We start from the raw sequence: 17739 nt of genomic DNA, 5'->3' as shown, positions 1-17739 counted from the left end.
TTACTATAAAGTAGCTAGGAAGAAGAAGAATAAATCTCTAATATTCTCTGTATTTTCTAGAAAGAAAGCAATAAGGACATGTAAACATGATAGGAATACAAAGGGTCTTCTAGACACTCTGAAACATATAATTGTGAAGTTCCCTTAGCTTATTGTTGACATTTTTTTCTTCTAAGAATTAATCTAGATGGAATAGTGGATGTTCAATTCTTTAGTCTAGGACCTCTGCAGAGACAGATATCCAAAACCTGTCACTATCCACAGAATGTTTATGCTGTTTTCTCACCTAATTAGTAAAGAATAGATTTAGATCATTTCTTTTTGGCCATCAGTTTCAAGGAAACCCATTGCACCACATCAACATTTATGATTTCCATCTCTGGAAGTGATTTGTGATTTCCATCTCTTTCTACTAAATGATGAAATTAAATATCAAATTCTATGAGCTATCTAGTTGTCATTCTCTAGCTGACAATGAGTTTCTGAAATTTTTCAACATAAATGAATATTAAATTTATTACCATATGAGTTGATGATTGGCATCTCTTGTATTTGAAAATTTGACTTTTTCAGCTGGGTACAGTGGCTCACACCTGTAACCCTAACTACTCAGGAGGATCGTGGTTAAAAGCCAGCGTAGGCACTAAAGTCCGTGAGACTCCTATCTCCAATTAACCACTGGAAAACTCGAAATGGCACTGTGGCTCAAGGGTAGGGTGGTAGCCTTGATCTGAAGAGCTCAGAGACAGCACGTAGGCCCAGAATTCAAGCCCCACGACCGGAAAAAAAAAATGACAACTATAGTGCTTAGGCCAAAGCTTCAATACAAGTTGAATTTTTTTCCAGTGGAGCCTGTACTGTCAGCATTTTGGAGGTTGAGGCAAAAGGATCATGAGTTTGGGGTCAACTTGACTTACATAGTGTGTTCAAGACGAGCTTCAATGGCAGAAAGAAATCCTGTGTAAATGAGGATGCAGCTCAATGGTAGAGCATTTCCCTAGCAGAAAAAGATTTAAAAAAAGAAAGAAGGAAAGAATGAAAAGGGTGGAGAAAGAGAGAGAGAAAGCAAGAGAGAGGAGGGGGTACTGTGGCCCAAATAGTAGAGGGCTAGCCTTGAGCTGATGAGCTTAGGGACAGAGCGCAGGCCCAGAGTTCAAGCCCCATGACCAACCAAAAAGAGACAGGCAGACAGACAGAGAGACAAGAACAGAGAGAGACACAGAATGACAAAGACAGAGACAGAAAAAAAGAGAATAAGAGAAATGCCATACTTTATAAAACACACTCACCACTCACACTCACAAGTTCCAAACTGTTTGCCAAATTTTGTTGTTTCTAGCTTCCTACAATATTTCTAAAATATAACAGACTATCAGGCGTCAGCATGATTAATTCTGATGACTATTTAATTTTTTTTCCTATGCACAATGACCCTGAAAGCTATGAATGCAACTTGCTATGCACAGAGGCTCTTCAGCTAACTGGAATGTTTGTAAATAAATGATATCTTTTCTCCATTAACATGTCTCCATCTTGACCTACAAGAGTGGACTGTGTGGGTAACCTCAGATGACTAATTTGTCTTTTCCTTTAAACCACTGCAAAATAAAAACAGGGGAAAAAATCTTCTGAGGAATAAAAATATTTTTAAATGTACACATATTCTAGTCCTATTACAAAAATGTTCTACTTCATTCAAGCCAAAATTTCTTATACCTTGCTATTTTTAATGAAGCCTGAAGTGAATTAATTGACAATAAATTACACTTGCATTTTATTTATAAATTAAAAGGCAGTTTTAATGTTCACTATCTTATTTTATTTTCACAAGCATCTGCTAACTTAATTATTGTTCATATACTGCAAATGGAAAAAACAAGAGGCACAGAACTGAAGTAAATTCTTCTAGTTTCATAAAAGCTAGTACTTCATAAAACCAGGCTCTTGGTTACCATGACTGAGACCACACATTAAGGCACATGATAAGAATCTACACAAAAATCGAGACTGAGGTTACTTTCTGCTTGTGATGAGGAACACAAACACACCAGCAAGAAAAGCAAAACTAGATAAATGGGATTACATCAGACTAAAAGCTTTCTGCACAGCTAGGGAAGCAGTCAAGTGAACAAAGAGAAAACCCTTCTGAATAGGGGAGGGAGAACCAATATGAAAAATATTTGAATAATTTAATAATAAAAAAATAACCCTACAAAAATGGACAAAAATTAACACTGAAAAATTACATTATTATTATAAGTAGACATTTCTCTGACAAAGACATAGAAAAAAGATCAGCATATATATGAAAACATTTTCTTAACATCTATAAATCAGGAAAATGCAAATTAATACCACAATGATTCATTATATGTAAAGCATGCAATCAGTCTATTTATCATGGATGTATAGATTTTTTTTGCCAGTCTTGGGCCTTGAACTCAGGGCTTGGGCATTAGCCCTTGGACACTTCTGCTAAAGGCTAGTGCTCTGCCACTTGAGATACAGAACTACTTCAGGTTTTTTCTGTGTTTGTGGGACTAAGGAATTGAACCCAGGGCTTTGTGCATGCTAGGTAAGTACTCTACCACTAAGCCATGCTCCAAGCCCCAGATGTATAAATTTTTAAGTGTGGCAAATATAAACTATGGGATCCTATTTCACTTTCAGGAAAAAAGGTGGAAAATTGTAATATAATGCTAATTTCATTAATAGTGAAAGGCAAGGAAAGGCAAATAGCTCACATTTTCACTTAATTACCTGGGATCCTAAAACCTTAACTCATAGACCTAGAGCAAAAAACAGTGGGTTCCAGGGGTTGGGTATTGGGTATGCAGATAGAAAATGGAAAACACTGAGTGACTATGGTAGCTCTTCTTTGAGTTGTTCTGTGCCGCCTTCTTTGCTAGAATCTGGAGGCACAGATCTGTACACAGGGGCCAGAAGAGAGCCTGGTCAGGAAGGATTATTGAATTTTTTTAAAAAATTCTCCAATTAATCACCTGAAATGGAGCTGTGTCTACAGTCAGAGTATTGCCCTTGAGCAAAGCAGCTCAAGGTCAGTATCCAGGTCCTGAGTTCGAGCCCCAGAACCAGAACACAGACACAAATACACACACACACACACACACACACACACACACACACACGACATTGGAAGAGGAGTAACACTTCCTGATGGCACTGGGAGATGTTTCAATACAGCAGAGCCTGCTCAGCTTCACACATCAAGGCAGCAAAGTTGCTTCCAGGATGGAAGGGGTCAGGTGACCACGGAGGCATCCAGCAGATGCAGCCCAGGGGCCAGAAAGCAAGCTTGATCCCTAGCATGTGTCAGACAATCTGGAAGAGGGGCTCCAAGGAAATCCAAGGGACTTCATTCAGGTGTTGTGGGCAGATGGAGTCGAGGCCAAGTACACCAGAACCACCTGCTGGATTGGGTGGATCTGTCCCTATGTGCCGGGGGTGCCGGGGGAAGGGGAGGGACCTCAAAGTACAAAAACATATTACATATTTCATGTAAGTCAAGGTTGGATTTTTTTAAGGCACATTGTTACTCTTAAGGACCAAAAAGCTGCTGTACTTGAAACATTTTCAAATGAGATTGTTACAAAACATTCTTTTTTCCAGAAATGACAAAGAATGCACAAGTTTTGTCCATATGTGTGTTGGACATGAAGATTCTTCACGGAGCAGGCATACGTATTCATTCACTCGCTAAATCACTGAACCTGAAGATAGGTCTTATGACAAATGCTTTGAAATTAAGTTTTCATCTTTTTTTAAAAAAATGAAGCACACACACAGAATTCTTTGGGAACAAATTTGGAGATTGTTTTTCAACTGTTTGCTTTCTGGTTTGTTCTCCTCTGTGACACATTGGTACATACCCCAACAATCTGATTTTTCTACTTAGCTCATTGTGACCCGTAATTATTTACCCTTAGCTAGAAAGTGTTATAGGACAAAACTAGATAACCTATACAGCACAACCAACCTAGTGCTATTTGTTTTGACAGACATTGTTTAAGTTAAGGTTCTGATCACCGAGCCCCATTTCTTTTTTTAATAATTTTTATTGTGATTAATAGAAGGGTTACATTATATTCACCAGATAGAAGGTGCATAACTTCACAAACATTGACACCCTTTCTCATGACATGGTCCCCATCCCCCCCCAAGCCCCATTTCTACCAGACATAACTTTGCATTCCAAGCTTCCATAGACAATAGAGCAAAATGGGCCCCTATTCTATTCTGGATAGCTATGTTAAATTCCAAGACCTGTTTTTTTGCTAGAAAATGAAGATATTCAAATTTCTTCCACACACCATTTCATTATTTTTTTTATTATTTTTACCAGCTCTAGGCTTGAACTCAGGGCCTGAGCACTGTCCTTGGGCTTTCCTCAAGGCTAGCGCTCTCACACATCAATTTTTATGGAAGTGAAGTGAGTTAATTCACAGGAATTTCTTAGGAGGGTGACCGCTTGGCACTGAGGCCATAAGCCTATAAGCTCTATGGGAACATTTTTGTCACTCTTGTATCACCAGGAAATAGAACAACACCTGAAACAAGTAGGAACAAAATAAATATTTGCAAGAGATAAATAAATGTAGTAGCATGCTTGTTTCCCTTGACTCAATCCAAAGGATCCCTCTCTAGACTGAGACCTGTGCGGGAGCGTACAGGGCAGTTGTTTAAAGATTGGGCTAGCATAGGAAATAAAGGAGCCTCCCCTCGGCTTCTTGTAACCCAAACCGTATTTTCCACGACCCATTATCTCATGCCTCTGTAATAAATATAACCTGCCCTATCTTGTGCAGCATGCAGATCTAGGTTAGATGCTCAAGCACTTACCCATGTGCCAGCATGCCTCTGCCCTCCCCTCTGCCTAGGCTGACTGATGAAGAATGGTTGAGTTCCTGAAGCCCTTTATGCCAGGACTCAATAAACGATGCTTCAAATGAGTGGATCCTTTTCTGAAGTCAGTAATTGTGAATACAAATATTTGTATTGTGCGTTCTCATCTGTAGACAACCTTTTGATATTTTCCAACCCTTTGAGGATACTATTGTTAAAATGTCAGGATTCAAGTAGTAAAGTGTGAAATGGTTTGTGATGGTCCTCTTTGCCTAGAGGTTGTATTAACGGACTACTCCATACAACGGTAGCTTCTGTACTAGGCAATCCAGGTTCAGTATAAATAAGCTGTTTTAAAAGCCAGATACCAAGAGTAGCTCACATCTGTAATACTAGTGACTTAGGAAGCTGAGATCTGAAGATGACATTTGGAAGCTAGACCAGGTAGGAAAATCCTTGAGACTATTATCTTAAAAGAAAAAAAAAAAACTACTAAAGAGCTAGAAGAGGAACTGTGGCTCAAGTGGTAGAATGCTATCTTTGAGGGGAAAAAAAAGAAGTTCAGAAATAATGCCCAGGCCCTGAGTTCAAACCCCAGGATTAGCACAAAAGAAAATAATAACTAAAAATAAAGGTAGATTCAACCCAGTATTATTAGAAGGCTCTTAGCTTTGCCCTGTGAAAATCTGTGATGCTCATACGGCCTCTGAGTTATGGCATTTTCCCATATCCTTTTCAATGCATTTCCTGAGTATTTAATTCCAAGCAAACCAAGTTGTATTGAAATGTTACTCACAAATCCTAAATCGGTTCTGATTTGAGGGGTGGGGACTGTGGCAGTCATGTGATGTTTTGGCTAAGACAAACCAGAGGAAACAACCCTTTCAGCCTCAGTGTCCTGCTTTCTTTTCTGCTCACCCTTTGTCATGAACAACCCAAAGGTTTATTATAAGAAGTGTCAGACACTGCTGATGAAAGCAGTCAGATCTGCAGCCAAGAAAATGCATGCCCAACACGTGTGGAGACTCTGAGTCTTGCCTTTCACATTCCATCCCACCTCTCCCCTAAGCCAAACACAGGGAGGCAATTATTTGGAAAAGTGACTTCTTATTTTTAGAATACTTATTTTTAGAATATTGAATTAAGTTCTCCCTGTGCTTTGATCCTTTCCTACTACAAAATGCCCAAGGAAGACTTCACAGGACACTTATTTGTTTCTTGAAGCTGACCAAATAAAAGAGATTTCACAGTCCCCCATCTCAGCAATCAAAGAGGCTTATTATGAGTCAAGCATGAATCACATTCTCTGTGCCTGTAATAAATTGGCCCAAGAGTACATTGAAATTTAAGGAGCAAATAGAGAAAAAGCGTCATTTTTTCCTCTCTCTGCATGCATGTGCATGCATATATTAAAAATACTAAATCACTAAATGTTTTCAATAATTATAAGTGATCTTTTGGGATTTAAGATCTTAAGAATATGCTGAAGTACTTTGACATGTTTCCTTCTTATCTAATAATCTTACAACTGTTAACTTTTTATTTAACTTGTTAAGAAAATACAAATGTCAATAATTCAATACTTAAGAATATATTAAGTAAACATAGTTACCCCAAGTGAAAGCCTTAATAATTATTTTCTTATTTTTTTCAGGACATATTTTTAACTTTAATTTGTCAAAGTTCTTCAAATAGCCTATTGAAACAGTTATTGTTTCAAACATATTTATGTATATATGTACATGTGCACACACACAGACACATGCACATGTATACCAGTTAACGGGAAATAACAATAGGTTCTATAAAGTCCACATGATAAGTCTTCACATCCTTTTTATTGATGGAAAAACACAGAGTGTTTGAAATAAACCCAAGGGGAAGTTCTCCAAACTGTTTCAAATCATCAGTCCAGTAGCTGCAGTTCAGCAATGATATATTGAGGACCACACACCCCACAGCTCTGTGTATCATGTTGAGCACTACAGCAGTAGTTTAGCACTAACCTTGAGACACAGATATTATCACTAAAATCACAGACACTTAAATGTACAGAATAATACACACACACACACACACACACACACACACACACACACACACACCTATACTTATGAGGCCCTTGGTGTAGATGAGTTGGAGAAAGCTGGATCAGTACCTGAACCTCTTTCCTCGAGAGGTTCTGCAGCCACCAGCTGACTTATGGTCCCCATATTCTAATATAAGACCAACTACTCCTGTGTTTGCAAGGTAATTGCAAGAAGAAATAAAAATGTTGAATAAAATCCATATACAAGTGAAATGGGCTGGTGGCCATGATTGTTATAGACTATGTGATAATTCACTTGGAAGGTGTTCATCAATTTTTCCACAGTTCAACATCTCTGCATGTTTTTCTTCCAAATAACTGAAATGTATATTTTGAAAATACAAAGTTTACTTCTTAGTGACCAAACTCTTCATTTGAAAAATCACTTGCCATTTGACTTACTAAGATGAAAAAATCTATTTCCTTCCATATTAGTTGTAAAATACTGACCAGTATTTTTTAATTTGAAAACAAAAGCACTGTAAGATATATCTTTTATCCACTATTCATCTTTATATACAAAGTGACTCAGTTGCTTGTACTTTATAAGAGAACTTCAGAGTCTGAAAACGGTGAAATCTTGACAAAGGAAAACTCCTGATAAGTATCTTGCCCACACCTCATCACCACACTGCCTGCCTTGTGGCTGGCACTAATGCAAACCTTCAGATGGTTGCAAGACTCTACAGGCATGCTGAGAAGGTTGAAATTTTATGGCCAAGATGCTCCCTGTTATTCTACTGTCGTTGACAGGGTCATGGACAAACATCATGAAAACATCCTGTGACATTTTGAGTTAAAAGTGTTGAGCTTTTTTGATTTGAATCTCAACATCATCACTATAAATAGATTTTAAACATGAGTGTCTACAAACTTTACCTGTCTCTTAGTGCTGGGTATTCAGCAAAACACTAGTTTGGCCAGCAGCAGTCTCTCAAATGAAGCTGATTCATGAAAAAAAAAAAACAAAGTGTTTAGTCCTGGTGAACAAGCCATGCATGTAGTTGCTTAATGCATTCTGTTATCTTGCTGGGGGGAGGGGGTTCTATTGTTTTTTTGTTTGGGGAATGTTTGTTTTATGGTCCCTGTCACAAGGCTTAAAGTCAGAGCCATGGTGCTGTTCTTGAGCTTTTTTTCTCTACCATTAGAGCCAGAGTTTCACTTGGGCTTTTGGGTAGTTCATTCTATATAAGAATCTCACAGATTTTCCTGCCCAGCCTAGCTTCAAACCCTCAGCCTCTTGAGGGGTGTGCTATGCCTGCCATATCCTGCTCTCTTTTGACAGCAGCAGCCTTTCTCTGAATTCTAGAGAACATATTCTGGAGTTCAGTAAGTGTCCAGCTATGTTAAGTATGTGTCTCCCACTTCAGTATTTCCCAACATAATATTGCACAATGGAAGTTTCCATGGAAAAGAAGGAAAGGGTAGGTTGGCTTTTTCTTGGAGAAATGAATTTAGAATATACAGCATAAAATATTATTCTATGTAGAAAATTTTCTAGTACAAACGAAGGTTCATTGCTTTAGCTGATGAATTTATTTTATCACCAACACTTATTGATCTATTAACCAAAAGCATACCAACATCCTGGGATACTCATTTTTTTTTTGAAATGCTTTGGGAAATCCTTTAGTAAACTCTAGAATTTTTTTGAAGGACAGAGAAATTACCTTTATTATTTGGCATAGATACAGTATGGAAAGAAAGTCAAAAATAAGCTCATCGTTGAGCTATAGACATGAGTTTTAGGCTTAATTACAGAAAGCATTGAGGCAGAGGGTGAGAGTAATGCATATTTAAGCAGCTCCTCTCCCAGTGGGTCCTGATTGTTAATCACTATATTAATTTTAGTTTTGGAATTTCTGGAGGAGTTATTATCACTGTTATCACTTGAAGGGAGTGATTCAGTCAGGACGAACAAGTCCTTTTTTGCCTGCCACAAACCCTAGAATTTATTCATGCAGTGTTTTTTTTTTCCTCCCAGACCCTAAATCTGACCATAATCTCAAATTCCCACATCCTCTCTCCATCCTAGTTTCTTCTCCATACACCATTTTTCTTCACTTCCCCAAATCTCTGTCAAATGTGACCTAATCATTGACTTGTCTTTAGAAAACTTGTACCATAGTACATGTCATTTTTTAGGATTCACTTGCAAGTCCCATCTCTTCATTTTACAAGTCAAATGGCAAAGTAACAGGAAGATGACTCAGAAGTATGACATCATACTCCTGTAATCCCAGCCAGTCAATAGGTTGATAAAAGAGGATAGATTTCTACACCCAACTATGAAATAGTAGAGGAGAGATCCTGTCTCAAAAACAAAAAGCTAGGCCAGGAGTTTGGCCTAGTATTAGAGTGCTTGCCTAGCATGCACGAAGACCCAGGTTTGATTCCTCGGTACCACATACATAGAAAAAAGCCAGAAATGGTTCTGAGGCTAAAGTGGTAGAGTTCTAGCCTTGAGAAAGTCCAAGGACAGTGCTCAGGCCCTGAGCTCAAGCCCAGGACTGGCAAAAAAAAAAAAAAAAAGCTAGTAGTGGAGGGTGTGGCTTAAATGATAAAGTGCTAGCCTTTAGGAGACAGAGGGTGAAGCCAAGTTCGAGCCCCAGTTCTGGCATAAGAAATGGAGGAGAGTGGGGGAGAGAAAGAGAGAGACAGAGAGAAAGAGAGACAGAGACAGAGAAAAAGAGAGACAGATAGTGAGAGAGCGAGAGAGCGAGAGAGCGAGAGAGCGAGAGAGAGAGAGAGAGAGAGAGAGAGAGAGAGAGAGAATAAAAAAAGGTGTATTGGGGATTTAGCTCAAGTTACAGAGTGCTTGCTTATCACTTACTAAGCTCAAGGGCTATGGTTCAATCTCTACTCATGCCCAAAACAGATAACTCGAAAAAGGGAAAGGGGAACATTTGCTCTATACTATCAGACAATGAAAATAAAAAAAATATTGAAATTGTCTATAATATCAGATAACAAAAAATGCAAATGCACATGTATTGAAAAATATAAGGAATTACTGGTTCCTATGAAGATCTTCAAAACTTTTCTATGATCTTTATGTCAGAAGATAGATAACAGAGGGAAGAAACTCGGGAGAAAATTTTATTTCCCCATGCATGCTGTCTTTAACAATATGTCACTCTTCATTTAAGCCTTTCTTGACCTCAATACACAATTGCCAGTACCCTTCCACCTCACCCATCTTCCTCCCTTATTACTTTGTATTTCTTGGTGCTCATCACATTCTTCTACACTGTATAATGTATTGATTTATTCTGTGAAATATCAGCCTTTCTCAAGATCAAATGTAAGTTTTATGACATTGCATTTTTTGTGTTTTCATTGCTATTTTAGATTTATGTTTGGTAGATAGTAGGCCCTCAATGTGTAGTAAATGGATAAACAATTCCACATGCAGGATAGGTATCACTTGTATTGTGTCCATTACTAAGTATTACACCAAGAGTCAATTCTTTTTGCTCTGTCATCTCCAAATTGACTTCATTCTGAGGCAAACACCTCATGGGAACATGAGAGCTGCTTCATCACCAGGCATCACAGACTAATATAACAAAATCCAAAATAAGAAAGCCTGAACCCTGCTCCATCTTTAAGGCTAGAAGACACTTACAGAAACTCCAAATAGATTTACCACTTCTACCTCATTCAATAAAACATTGTTATGTGAACCAAGAAATTTTCTTAAAAATTAATCAACTCATATATGAAAAAAAATTAATCAACTCAAAATCTCCCCTCTCCAACAAAATGGGGAAAAGGATCATGTTACTTGGTAATATTTGAACTAAATTCGTGTTCCCTGGTCAAAGAAAAAAGTCTGGTTGGTGGATGTAGTTAACCAATAACTCTGTCTGCTATAATGCTCAGATCTCTGCTGCTCTGACTTGCTCAAATGAGCTAAGAGCTTATCAAATAAATAATTTGAGTGCAAATTTTAAAAGGAAACATGGATCCACCTACAAAGAGAGGTAGGTAGACTGCTGATTCAAAGAGCCATCCTTCAAGAGGCAGAAGTATGCTACAACTTGCATCTTGTTCTCTGGACACCAACTCTGCTTCAGCTAGAGGGTGAGGGACAGCGATCTAAATAAACCCATCTGTGAACTAATCCATTCCAGGAATATCCACTTCAATTTCAAAATGTGTTTGATATATCCATGTTACAATGATTGCTTGCTCTTTACCTCACATAAACAATCCCATTTGTGTTGGCTCTGTAAGTGGCTGAGATAAAATGTGAAAAAAGTGAGTATTTTTTATAGATGTGAAAAATGATGTGTTGAAACATTCATTGGTTTAGATTCAGTTTGGTTATTTGTCTTTTCTTCTTGAGTTGCCCAGCAGAAATGAAAAGAATGAAGTTTGTAAACTGTCTTTTAGAAAATGAACCACATGATTGAACAGTTGCTTAATTATGCAAGTAAAGAAGTTGAACTTTGATTAAACAACTGACCTGTGCATTTTCAAAAGATTAATTTGAAGTCATACAATTTACTTGAGAAATTCTCCATTTTCTTGGCAATAACTGTTTGCTTTCTTGACCTCTATTTGCTACTGGATTTTATGTTTTTGCCTTATTGCTGACATCTGCAAAAAATAATTCCCCCCCATCAAAAAAATTAGTATATAGCTGGGTACAAGTGGTCCATGGGTATAATCCTCACAATCTCAGGATTGCAGTTTGAAGCCAGTCTATCAATGACAAAAAAAAAAAAAGGAAGCCAAGGGTTGGGAGTTTGGCCTAGTGGTAGAGTGCTTGCCTAACATGCACGAAGACTTGGTTCAATTCCTTGGTACGAGATACAAAAAAAAAATGCCGGCAATAGTGCTATGGCTCAAGTGGTAGAGCATTAGTCTTGAGAAAGCCCAAGGCCAGTGCTCAGGTCCAAAGCTCAACCCCAGACTGGCAAAAACAAAGAAGCCAAAAACACTCCAGAAGTAAATCGATGGCTCAAGAGGCAGAGCACTAGCTGTGAGTAAAAATGCTGAGACAGTACTTAGACCCCATGCACAATCCCTAAGACAAGCACACATTCATTCACACACACACACACACACACACACACACACACACACACACACACACACACAAATTTACAGTACGTACTCAGGTAGTTGAAATTTCAATCAAATTTACTTGTTGAAGAAATATCAAGTGCCCATCTCTGACAAATGGTGACCTTTATATAACTGACCAGTCTGGACTTTATATAGTCCTGACTAGTCTGTGTGAGTGACAGGCTGTCTGAGAATGCACTTTTAATATTCTATTTGGAATATCTCCATATTTGCTTTTTTTTCAGTATATTCTAGTGCCAAACAAAAATTAGGACTTCCTGGTGCATGTTAACAACTATCCCATCATGCTTCACCCAAATGGCCCATCACCTTCTTCCCTCATTTCAATACAATACACATATCATCTTTTTATGCAATATATCACTCAGAATTTCTTGTATTTATTTTTAGAACTTAAATCTGAGATTAGATGTGGTTATCTCTGACAGAAATCTGTACAGGTAAAACAAAATGAACAAAACAAGCCACAGATTAAGTTTGGTTGAAATTTTTTGCAACACACACAAAAAAAAACCTCACTTGTTTTTGACATTGTCTGTACTGTGACTTATGTGATAGGCTCAATAAATAAGTGGCATGGTAACAAATACTGTTTTCTATCCTGTGTCCTAAGGGTTTTCTGCTTTCAACACAGAGTGCTTCCACACATTGACTCACATGCTAGGAGCATTTTTTTTTTACAAATAAACAGTCAAAATAATTGAGTCTGAGATATGAGGACTCTCTCAGAGCACTGGAAAGAGGATAGACTGCGACTGATTCTCACATACCACCAATACTCCTTTTCTCCAGAATGGAGAACTTGAAGCCATGGAACAGACTCTGAAAACTGTACAGAACATTCCGAACATTCCTGTGTAAATGCAGGAAGTCACATGTTCCACTGACAAAGGATAGAAAATCACACATTCTATTCATCAGATAGGATGAATACTCATTAAAATAGTCAAGCAATGAACCAGAATGCTACAATCTAATGTCCCACAAAGAAAAATTATAACTGTCAGGAATAAGCAGATTATGAAACTAGTTGGTAAGAATCCATTTGCCTTTTGATTGAGAACTCAGAAAGAAAACTGAGAGGTTGTATCTGTGCTGCATTATTACCCACAACACCCTAAGAATATAGATGTGGCATTGTGGAGCCACAGACTGCATAACCCAGAATCCCATGGCATGTTTGCACTTCTAACCATTCGTTTCTATTATTGGGGATTCTTTAGCTTTGGTCCTTCCATAAAAAAATCTCCATTAACATATCCATTTATCAAATTTACAAAACAGAATGGAAACTAATTTTGTCTGAGAAAAATTTTATTTCTCCTATAGTGACATACCTAAGGTTGTAGAATAATTTCTAATATATTAGGCTCCAGTTTTGCAGAGAAACTGTGACAGAAGGAAAAGAAAGAAAGCAGTAAGAGGAAGTTATTGAAAACAACTCTATTCTGTGTGATATTTAGATGCTACCTTAACTTTTATTTCAAAATATGTTCATTGTATTTTACTCTGGTCTGTGTACATGTGCAAAGTCAGAAACAAAATAAGCTTATAATGATCTGATCACATTGTATTCAGTTATCAAACTATAATCAGTTGACAACCTATATTCAGTTTGTTACCTAAAATGAAATGAAATTATCCAATTAAAATAAAACGAGTTGAATTATTTTTTCAGACATTTTAAAAATCACATATGAATAAAAAATGCATAAAGCATAAAAAACCGTAACCTTAAGTGCCTCAAGTTGATATGCTCATTCCATCTTCTTTTCTGCTAAATACAAAGGCTATCACATACTCACTTTGCGTTGTATTTCTTACTTGGCTTGGTTTTGACTTGTACTGGAAACTTGTAGTAACTATTCTGTATCTGACTTCTTTTGCTCATTGTTGTATTTTTAGAGATCTTTCACACAGAGTGTTACAATCTGTTCTATGTGATTTATTAGTGTATTCCTTTTTTGATATGTTTTCGAGTTTTTAGCTATGAGGAACAATGCTACGTATTTAACCTTATGAGGTGAGGACAGTGGGTTTTTTTTGTTGTTTTGTTTTGTTTTTTTACCAAGTATTGGTAACTATATTCATTCTTACCTGATGCATAAGGTTTCTCATGTCGCTACATCCTTGGGAAACTCAGTGTTACCAGACTTGCTAATTATATATGACCTGATCAATGCTATGGTCATTTCTCTTGGGAGTGTTCAATTTATATTCCCCTAATTTCTATAGTGATTTTTTTTATTCTCATTCACACTTTGGATTTTCTTTTGGGGGGGGCTGTGAAATGACTGTGTGGGTAATTTGTCCACATTTCTTTTTCTCTTTTGTATAGACTATATTTTATTAACATTGATTTTTACATCATGTTTCAAATGTCATGTTTAGAATATAATTAAAATTAAGCTGAGGGTTTGTATGTCATAGAGACATATCAATCTATATAATATTATGTCTATATAGTATATAGCCCATCATAGATCTTTATGTCCTTCTTTCATTTGCCTTTTTGTCTTGTTAAATGTTGTAGGGTTCTTTATGATGGAAATTAGTTTTTGTTGGATATATGTCCTGTATATATGCTTTTGTATTCCACAAGTAACCTTTTTGTTCTCTTCTTAAGCCTTTTAAAATTGTATTTTCTTATTACCTTTAAGTAATTGTACAAAGGGGTTTTATTTCAACAAAGCACAATTATGAGTGCCGCTACTTCTACCATTCACCTCCATATCTCCAAACCCTGTCTTTTCACTCTATTAGGTCTTCTGATGAAGAGATGGTCTTGATTTTAAAATATTCATGCTTATCAGGCTTTCTATTCTAATTGGTGATGAGTTTGGAAAGAAAAAGAACTATTCACTTGCCTCTCAAACTGGATGCTTATTAAAGAATAGGTGATGTGATTCTTTGTCATAAAGGGAAATCTGTCACTCAAAAAACAGCAAAGAGTTAAATACCAGTGGATTACATCTGTAATCCTAACTACTCAGGAGGCTAAGATCTGAAGGATCACTGATTGAGATCAGCCTAGGCACAAAAGTCTGTGCACTAACTCTCCACTATGCCTGCTGAACCTTGTTCCCAAATAAATATGTAGTTTTTGTTCAGAAGAAGATAGAAGTACAAACTTTCATTAAGTATAAAGTCCCAAATTAGTACTACTTTATTTACTATTTTGCTTACTAGTCTTTGACAGCAATAGTCTATTGGCAATATCCCTTCCTATTTTGTTGTCTTCAAAGAGAATTTTCATTTAGTGTGTTCATTTATGTGTACAATGCATCCTAATCAAAGTCACTCAAATGATTTGAGCATATACTATACATTGAAATCTTTCTAAAATGCACAGATTTAGTCAGAATTCTGGTGAAATCACAACCTCTAAAGCAACCAGCTTCTAGGTGTTTTCCGTTATTCTTAATAAGGAAGCCATCACTGATTGTTTTGTGATTACTATGAGCCAGGGTCTGGATTAAAGTACAATGTCGACTTTAATTCTCACCTCAGCCTTGTGAGATATGAAATATTTTCCCCAATTTGACAGCTCAAAATTGAGAAAAATCTCAATACTGCAAATATTTTTCCAACATTACAGAACTTGTGACCTGTCCACTCCACACAAATTAAATAATATACTTAAGCTCACAGTAAAGGTAAGCTCAGTAAATGTATTGGTATTCAAAATGTGCAATGTCTGATTGAAGTTTGACATGATCCTCCTTATGCCACATATCCAAAGTAGAAAAACATCACTGTGAGTTTATATATAAATGTGTATACTATGTACATCATGTTCTTCAAAACATTCAAACTCTCCAATGTCAAAGTAAATTAAAGATGGAACAAAATGTACCCATGCCTGAATTCAGTTACTATCCCTTATCTATTTAGTAGACAAGCAAACATAGAAAACTCTATATAGAGTATAGTACTTGAAAACAAGAACAAAGTAGAACAAATCAAAAGCAAAAAGGATAAAAGAAACATAAAACATTTGATAAAAGCATGGAAAGTGCTTAAGGGTAAAGAGTTCCAGTATGTTATATGTATATATGTGTATACAAACACACACACACACACACACACACACACACACACACACACACACACACACACACACACTTGAGGTCTGGCAAACCGAATCTTAAAAGAAAAATCCATGCATAGGAAACATTTTAAAGAATCATAAATGTAAGTTGAAATGTTCCCAGTTGTCAATAAAAAGTATGGCCACACTGTAGCTAATGTAAGACCTTTCTCCATAGCATAGAGCCAAATGGGAGACACCAATGCGTAATGATGCCATCTGTGCTTTTCTATTTCTGGTCAAGGGAAGGCTCATGCTGATTGAGAGGACATTAAGGGATACAGCTGCTTGTAGTTACCCTAAATTAGTGTGCTAAGACCAAAGAAACGTTGTCATCTGGTCAAAGGCTGAATATCTTTAGAAGATGGCATAGGGTACAATTCTATTCCCTCTTGTTGGGACACACTGCTGAACAACTCCCCAGTAAGAAACACATCTATTCAACTTCTTTGAAGGCTTTGTTAGAAATCATCAACTGAAAACATCTTTGTACTTTATTCACATCTGTGGACCTTAAGTCAGCTGGGCACAAGGGCCATAGAAAATGATGATCGAGAGTCAGAATGAAAGTGTACACTTAAGTGTACCTTAAGTTATCTGCATGACAATGCCATCCCTTATTTTCTAGGAAGTCAGCAAAAACACAAACTATTCATTAAATATATTTCACATTTTGTCAGTTACAGTGCTTTTTCTAAATAGAATGCATGTGATTAGAGAATATTAAAATTCTGGTTGTTTCCCATCCATATGGAAGAAAATTGTTCCAGGCACTAGAGGGAAGAAAGAGCAAAATGAGGAGAGTGACTAAGGTTTCCTAAAATAACCAAGGTGATATTTAACTCTCTTACTTACCAGAAATCTATTTCCTCAAGTATGCTTTGGGAAAATGGAGTTTTCTTGACAGCTACTGGCTAATTTGATCTCAACAAATCTACCAGCTATAGATATTAAGTGAGGAAAGATCTTAAGCAGAGTATCAGGGAAGCAGTATAAAACAGAAGAAATTTAACATTGGAACCATATAGATCTGTATTTCAGTTCAAGATTTCACAGTCTGGAATCTACTTTAGAACAGATTCCAGTTATTTCTGATAACATTTTAATTCTCATCCGGACTTCGATACTACTATTATAACCTACAAGAGTTGAATGGAGAGAAACATGAAAATACCTAATCCACTTGCATTTGGTGAATATTCTGAAAATTAAAAACATTATTTCTTTGCCTACTAAGAACACTAAGAATCAAAAGGAAAATCTAAATGTTAAAAAACACGGTGTAGGGCTGGCATTTTGGCCTAGTGGTAGAGTGCTTGCCTAGCATGCATGAAGACCCAGGTTCAATTCCTCAGTACCACATACATAGAAAAAAGCTGGAAGTGGCACTGAGGCTCAAGTGGTAGAGCTCTAGCTTTGAGAAAGTCCAAGGACAGTGCTCAGGCCCTGAGCTAAAGCCCAGGACTGGCACAAAATGGGGTAATCTATCTTCCACCTTCCTGTAAGGAGTCCATATCTGGATTAATTGAGATAGTGTTTGGTTATAAACTTTTAAAACGAAATATTGTATAAGAAGGAGAGGCTTCAGGGAGGCTGTCTG

The sequence above is a fragment of the Megascapheus bottae genome, chromosome 5 (assembly GCF_031878675.1).
Source record: "Megascapheus bottae isolate mThoBot1 chromosome 5, mThoBot2.hap1, whole genome shotgun sequence".
NCBI classification, from domain to species: Eukaryota; Metazoa; Chordata; class Mammalia; order Rodentia; family Geomyidae; genus Megascapheus; species Megascapheus bottae.
The sequence above is the reverse complement of the archived record's forward strand: the minus strand, read 5'-3'. Positions refer to the sequence as shown.